Genomic DNA, 8056 nt, shown 5'->3' with positions numbered 1-8056 from the left:
TAATGAATTAAGATTTTGGATAATGAATCTTTCGAAGATTACAGTGAAGTTATTACCCGTAGGCACAGTGTAAATGCTGAAGATATTATAACTTCCTTGAAGCTCTCCAGGCCTCGCTGCAGAGAACTATCACAGCAACATTAAAGCATTTTGTCATGAGCAGGGAGGGCAACAGCAGACCTGCACCACATTTCCCTCAGCCTGGCAGAGCTGAGCACATGGAGCACGTGGAGGGGAGCCTGTCTGGTGTTTTTGGGAATCCAAACAAAGCAGGGGGTTCTCCCCTCCACCTCCCTGACCAACAGGCCTGGGCAGCACCCACCAAACCTCCACACTAACTGCAGGTGGTATTCTTAGTACTGAGTGCCACAACACATTTTGTAATTTCATCCACTTTTTAAATCACGCTCAGGTATTTGAGTTTTCAGCACTAAAAAGCTCCATTATAACACAGCAGAAATCCAGCTCCACATCCCACAGACAGCTTCAGGAAAGGGGAACTGAATCCCCTAAGTGGGCTGTCAGGGTGCCAGACCAATCATTCATCTTTACCTCCTGATCAAACTGAGGGCTTCAAAAGCCCTGGCTTTTATCTCCTCTCCTTAGCAGAGGAAAACCTTGGTCACTTCCCCTCCAGACCAGCTGTCTTACAAAAGGTAACATCTCAAAATACTCTTAGCTCAGAGCCTAAACCCAGAAAATGAGCTAATGTGTTGGATGAAACTCTCCAAATGAAGAAACTCTCCAAACAGGCCAAGAGGAAATGACTCAGTTCACACAGGATCTCTGGAAGCTCAGGAGGGCTTTCAGCTGCTTTGTACATGGGCTCCTCTCCCATCCACTGTGTTTGTAGCACCAATCACATAAATGACATGGACTATTTACTGTCTTACCTCTAAACCTAGCTTAAAATACTGCATAAAGTTATTCTCAACTAAAAGAGATGTACTACAATATACCATTTAAAAATCAGGATATTGTTATTATAGCCAAGTGCTCTATTTTAGGGGAGAGGGTAAATGTGTAGCTCACTGTTATGGATGTTATTTCCCCCCTAGTCTATTGAAATACTCTGCCATCACAAGCTCAGACAGTAAGAGGTACTAACAGTTCCCACAAAGGCTGTTTTCCAGGCCCTGGTCCCCAGTCCTTCTCCGTTAGTTGGAGGATTCAGAGGAGTCTGGGGTGCTAGAGTGATTAACTCCCTGCTTCCTGCTCTACAAAATGCCCATGTGGTGCCAGCAATAAACCTTCTCTTACATGGAAATTGATCTCTATTTCAATCACTGTCTCTCAGCTTTTACTTATTTGTTTATTTCTCCTTTTCTCAATCCATGTTTTCTAAAAATCTTCAAAGAAAGATGTACAACTCTGCTGAAATTATACAGGAGATGGACAATGAACTAACTGCTGTTATTACTGATGCAGCCTGAGAAGCAATCTCTATGAAAACAAAGAAGAAGGAAAAAGAAATGGGTTTATCTGCTGGGTTTTCAGTTAGCTATTTGTTAAAAGGATGCTTAGCTTAAATAGTCTTGTTTACACTTTCATTTTTATTACGGAGTTTTAATTCCATTGTCTCTTGAGCTCTCCTTCAGGGCTTAAAGAACAGATATTATAGTGAAAACAGAAATAATATTAACAGCTGTTACTTTTTGCACGTTTTTCAGAAGTTTTTTAGTTTTTGAAGTGCAGTTCTGGGCTGCACTTTCCATCAGAGCTGTACACTGCACTGCAGAAATCCAAGCCCTGTGTGCAGTCAAGGATTTGCTTAACAATAAGCCAAAATACTAGTTTAGAATCCTTGGTGATTGAAATGAAGAGGTACTGTGCAGTTACAAGAGTATATTTGTGCCAGTCAGAACACTCCAAAAGATGCAGAATTACAGGTACTTGAATAGCAGTAATTCACACTCTGACTTGCCCCTGTAACTATTACAAGTGTGCAGCTAAATTTTATTCAGATGCTGGATTGCATCTAAATGAGTGGCCCACTCAGCACCCTCATGTGCAATAAACACCAACACTCAAGAATCGATAGCACTTTGGCACATAAAAACAAGGAATAAAAATCAGAGTCACTTAGTATAGCTCTAAAATCTCTATATCCAAAACTACTGCACTGTACTGAGAAACAGCACTGCAGGTGTTCTGCATCTCCAGATCTCGTGAGCCTTAAGCACACGAAATTTAGCAGGATCACTTCTTCTGAAGAGGCTTTGCACCAGGGTTGTACATGACAGTGCTTTTGCACATTTATCCCAGGGCATAAGGAGAGGTGTTATAGCCACCACAGCTAATACCAGCAATTTGAACAACCCTCTTTGGCAAGCCAGAAATAAGATAATTGTTCAACATAGGCCGGCTCCTCTGAAATACTGGCAGCATTGCCTCTAATTATAGACATCTGTCATTGCTAGCCACTCAGTAGTAACCCTGACATCAATATACAACTATAACAGCACACTGCCTGCAGGCACAGCAACGGGAGCCAGACCGAGAGGCGGGCAATCATCTGCCTCAGCCAAACTATCTGTCAAGGGCTCCTGGCCACAAATAGCTCTTACGTTTTGTATCCTTAGGATAATATGTTGATTTATTTTAGATCCTCTAATATTTACAGTCTAGGCCATCTACTAAAACACAGGAACAAACCTGCTGGCTGGTGAAGGCAGTTACTGCTCAAAGCACCACAGAAGGCCGTGGCTCACAGTGCCAGCTCCTGGGCAGGCACCTGTGCCCAAACTGCCCTCCCCAAAATCCCCAAAATCCCATTTCCAGCTGCAGGGCACAGGTATGGCTGTGCCCTCACCAGCCCACATCTTACCTAGCAACCTGGAGGAATATTTCCAGTCTGAGCCCTGAGAATTTCTGTGCCAAGCGAGCACAGTGAGTCCCAGTATCCCAGAGTTCTCCATGTCAGTACAGAAGAGAGAAGCTCTGCAGAATTATCTTCAACATGCAATTCTGAAACAGAAATTGCAATAAGGCTATAAAGTATACATTAAATACTTCACCACTACTGAAGGGCAAGCTGACATATGCTGCTAACCAAGAAATACAGTTTCTTGAAATGTACAGCTAAACATGGATAATTCATTTTTAATTCTAGGGTGAAAATCATGCTGAAATCCCCAGCCTTTTTTTTTTTCTTCATTTGAAAATCCATCTAAGGAAGGGGCAAAAAGGGTTGTAAGTTTAAACTAATTAGGAATTAACTTCCTTACAATTATCTTAATTTGTTATTAAAAAAAGCAAGATTTCTTAGTATGATCCACAACAGTCTGTGCTGAAGAGAAACTATTAATTACTCGATAGACAGTTAGCTTTCAAGTGAGCTGCATTTTAAAAACCTCCTTTAAAATACAATTGCTAAATGCCTTACAGTGCTGTAATGTGAGACAGGTTCAAATCTTATTACTTCACTGAAATTAAAACCTAAGTTTTAATACTGTTCAAGTCGAACAATGATTCCACACTTTATTGCTTTTGAAATCCCTTGATGATCATAGGAAAAAATGCCCTCGAGAAAAATAGACTCTGTTTTCGATAAACAGAAAATACAGTTTGCACTCTTAGCCTCTTTGTCATCACAAAAAAGGATTTAATGCCAATTCTTTAAAAAAAGACTTTTTCCACAAAATGTGCACCTTGTGTGCCATTTGTAAAATCAGCTCACTTTCTTTTATTTATTACTGCAGAGCGGCAAGGCAATAAAGTAGCTACTGATAGCTAATAAATTACATGCCTTTTAAAACAATTCTCCAGCTACAAAAACTTGTACTACAAAGGCTTACATTTACATGGTACATCGTGTGAAGTGTCTACATTTATGTTCTACTTAACCACATAAATCAAATCTGACCCTTTATTAAACAGACAAGCACAAACCGGGGGCTCCACATAAGATTAAACAAAAGGTAACTTTTAAAGGCTTTCCTACAGATTTACATAACTAAACATGAAATTGGCACCAGCAGGTCAGGTGGAAGTATTTTTAAAATAAATTACATTTTTAATTAATGCCCTTAAAAACATCTTCAGAAAAAAAAGGTGAGCAACATTTTTCAATTGCAGCATGATAACACTGATTTACACCTGAATCTAAAAATTAAATAAGGTTCCCAATAATAATAGCAACATATTGCTGTAATATAAAACAATAATTCTCCAGTAGATACCATGCAAACCACGATTTGTATTTTTAATTAAACAAAATATCAGAGCTTTGGGAAAGTATTTATTTGTTAAAACAGATTTAAAACAAAAAAACCCTGCAGTTTTATCTCATCATGAATCTCTCCAAGAAGTGCTCTCAATTAGACATTTCTATTAAGCTCATTGAACTGCTCTGAAACAATTTTTCTCGGTGGCCAGCCCAGCCCTCACTGCTGATGGCACTGTCTTTGCCTTTCCATCTGCATTATTTTGGGTCTGGGGTGCTCGACTATTTTCATAAATTTGTTCCTTATAATTTGATTGCCTCATAAATCATTAAACTAAGCATTACATTCCTTTTGATTGTCTCTATATCATCACACAGTTAAAATTCAGATAAGTTGTGGAAACATTATTTCCTCCACTCACAATGATTTTTACTGCTCCTGGAGCTTTGGTTCTGCTTTGCTCACACAACTTTCCCTCTGTAGTTCCAAAATGGCAGTTCTTTAATTGAGCATGGATACAGATCTTAACTCTCTACTCATAAAACCATTGAAGACATTGCTGTTCCCTGATAAGATAACACCCCTGACATGTCAGTGGGGTATGGCAGGAGCAGGATTTCCTCCTACAGCCATCCATCACTCTGAACTGAGATGCTGTGGGGCACATCTCTCATTCTGGCCAAGCAATCACTGCTTGATGCAAAATGAGATGGGAAATAGTTTTCAGACACTTTTCCACTCCTTTAATCCTAGGATTACCTTGATAATATGTGATTTATTGTATTTTGCATCAGTGGTTAAAAAACAGCAAGACAAAGACATTCTTTATCTAAAGCAGACAAAAAAACAAGGTCTAACAAACCAGGTGGCCAGGACAACAAACAAAGCAGGTTTCCAGTGGTTTCCTAATTCAGGTTAGTCTGTCTACTTGTGGGGATGAAATATTGGTGCAATTTTAAGATGGTTGAGAACAACGAGTGAATGAAGCCTGGTTTGTCTGCACCAGGAGGGGAGTCCTCAAAGGAAAGAGAATTTAATAGGACAGACCCTTAAAAACTACACTTTGGTCCAAGAGGAGTTACAGACATTTTTAAATTTAAAAACATGGTGATACTCAGACACTGAAAATTCATTAACTCTGAATTTCACCCAAGAATTCAAGCTAAAACACAGGACACTGAAATCAAGCAAGAGCTCAGGAAAAAGGAATTATCTGAGCTAACCCATGAGCACACAAAATACTTGAGATGTATAATTTAAAAAGAAAGTTGTCAGTATTTAACTTTTACTGAAATTAGGCAACTAAAAATATAGCCAAAATTTGACAGAGCATACTATTAGTCAAGAAAACCCAAACACAAATATGCTGTACAGATAACACAGCAATAGATCCAGCTCTGCATCACTAGCAGGGAGCAGAATTATAGTTACATGAGTATTTATCGAAAAGCTTACAAAAGTAATAAAAACTAATGAAGCCAATCAATCAAAATTGGTCAAGAACCTTGATCAGTGATTATTCTCAGTAACACACGGGGAGCTTCAGCTGCAGCCTTTGAGGTTAAAGTTGGAAACAAAGGGTGACACTCTGGAGCTGTGCACAGGAAAGCACAGGCTGCCTTGGCTCTGGCAGGAGAAGCACAGGCTGTCAGCAGGCTGAGAAAGAAAAGTGCAGGGCAGGGCGAGTGGAGCCTCTCAGCCCCAGCTGAGGGGGGCACAGACAGTGAAGGACAGGGAGGCTGGTGCAGAGCAGCCACACAGGAGCTGCGGGTGCCCAGGCAGAGCACCCACAGCACCCAGAGCCCCCACCCTGGGGCTCCCACAGGAGCCACATCTGCCATCTGCCACAGCACCTGCAGCTGCAGACAGCCTCCTGCACTGCCTCTTCCCACAGCCTGACTGACAGCAGAGCCTTGCATCATGCCCACGGCGCGTTTGGCTGACCCCTTCAGCAAACATAAGGTCTCCGCCATCAGATGCCATCAGACACAGCTGCTCTCAGCTGCACAATCAGAGCACCTCAGAACCCAGAGAGTTGGAAAGGTGCTGGTGACCCACCCTTATCTTATGAGATATTGCAAAACTCAATGTTTAGTTCACATAGTTTAGCACACACATAGAGATGATTATGTTAAAATCTAAATAACAATCTAGATGTTACTGTTATTCAGCAGAAATTGGTTATTAAAGAAACTGCATAAACTAGAATGGACTTCTGCTGTTAAGAGCTCATTCAAAGATAGTCTATTCTATTAATGTTACTTAAATCATCAGATTCTGTGCACATTCTTATAAAGTCTACAATAATACGATTTTATTTTGACTTACATACTAAAGTTTTTAGGTATCTTGTGATCAGCCACTTTATTGTGTAGATGATATCTATACAAATCATTTAATACTTAAATTGATATAAAACCCTGCTTCAGAAATAAAACTTTAGTTCCCAGAAGACATCTTTCTCAATAGAGCTACATGCCTCAAGAAACAACTCGTCAGCAGTGAGAATGCTCTGGAGAAATAATATGGAACCTTCCTCATGGCCTTCCTAACTGCAGTTCTGTTGATCCAAATTGATGCCAACTGCCAACTCTTCCAACAAAGATGATACAGATGAAACTTGTGTGAAACACAACACTGAAACACTCGGGGTATTTTCCCCCTCCTTTCTTCAGAAGAAGGGCAAATGAAAGAAGGCAGAATCATTTGACTTTCTGTAATGTTTAACAAAAGTGCATTTAAGTCTGAAAAGTGTACTTCAAAAATCTATTCCTGTACGTGAAGCAGACCCATATCAGGATATCACTAAAATTTTTGATTACTCTATAAGCACACAAAAGCAAATGTCAGAGAGATCTCTGTAAGGTCTAATCAAAATTATTTTGTGAGAATACTCGTATCTAATGAAATATGAAGCATAGCCCAACTGCTGTTCGTTTGGCAAATTTGATTTCAGGATATGGAAAATGGTTACAGACGAGATAAGGGTCTCCACTGTCCTGCCTGCACACTGCCTGGGTGAGACAGCTTATCACTGCTGCTTCCTGTGCAGATGCACAGAGATGCACCAGTTGTTCTGCTTCTGCTAATCCCATTAGGCATGAAAATCACACCCTGCTACACCACACACTGACAAAGTCTAACACAAACCTGAACCAGATGCTCTGGAAAAAATGTTTATTTTCATTTTTGTTTTAACTAAAATACACCTAAGTGGAAAAAGCCCCAAGCCTTCCTAAATTCAAGTACTTCACAAAGGAGCCCAGGTCGTACTGCTGCAAACATTAAGGTTGCGTCTCCAGCATTTTTTGACCACATAAGAGGCTAAGGAAGCCACGGGACTCTGGGAGCATCTCTGGATACTCTAAAAAGGAGCATTCAACAATTAACAATGAATTAGCTCGTGACTTTGTTGTGTGAAAGAAGCAGGGGTGTGACAGCTTTAGAACACATGAGAACAAAAGGATAGTTGAGGTGTTCCACTAGGTCATCATAAAGGATGGCAGCCATCCTTAGAGCATGTTCCTCCTTTCTCTCACACAACTTCATATTCAGTGCTTTTGGCAAAAATGTTCAAACAAGAAGACTTTCCATACTATTATTTGTTACCTACCTTCAGTCATTTGTTATCAACTTGAAGACAGCTACTGATATTTTTCTGGGGTGAAAGTGCTGCGATGATGAGTTGTATTCCTAAAAACTGCTGAAGGAAATTAATGAAATGTCTTGATTTAGCTACAGAATTTTTGGTTTAAATTGAGAGGGAGATATTTTTATTTTTCGGCCCAAAGTAGACAAGCAGCCTCTTCTCATCTTATTTCCTAATTCTATTTGCAGAGCCATCCCCGCGTTAAGAAGGAGCTGCCCCGTGGGTGGATGCCCGGCTCTCC

The 8056-nt window shown here is 40.3% G+C and overlaps 1 long non-coding RNA gene across 1 annotated transcript; it reads right to left on the bottom strand.

The window, feature by feature from the left end:
* Positions 1–1298: 1298 nt before the first annotated feature.
* LOC306809051 lies at positions 1299–7582 on the bottom strand. The gene is made up of 3 exons (XR_013776150.1): positions 7376–7582; positions 2828–2967; positions 1299–1443 (listed from the first exon to the last, which is right to left on the bottom strand). It is a non-coding gene; the product is annotated as an uncharacterized lncRNA (long non-coding RNA).
* Between the last annotated feature and the right edge of the window lie 474 nt (positions 7583–8056).

This window comes from Erithacus rubecula (genome assembly GCF_903797595.1).
Source record: "Erithacus rubecula genome assembly, chromosome: 16".
Taxonomy (NCBI): Eukaryota; Metazoa; Chordata; class Aves; order Passeriformes; family Muscicapidae; genus Erithacus; species Erithacus rubecula.
This window is presented reverse-complemented; position numbering and strand designations above follow the sequence as displayed.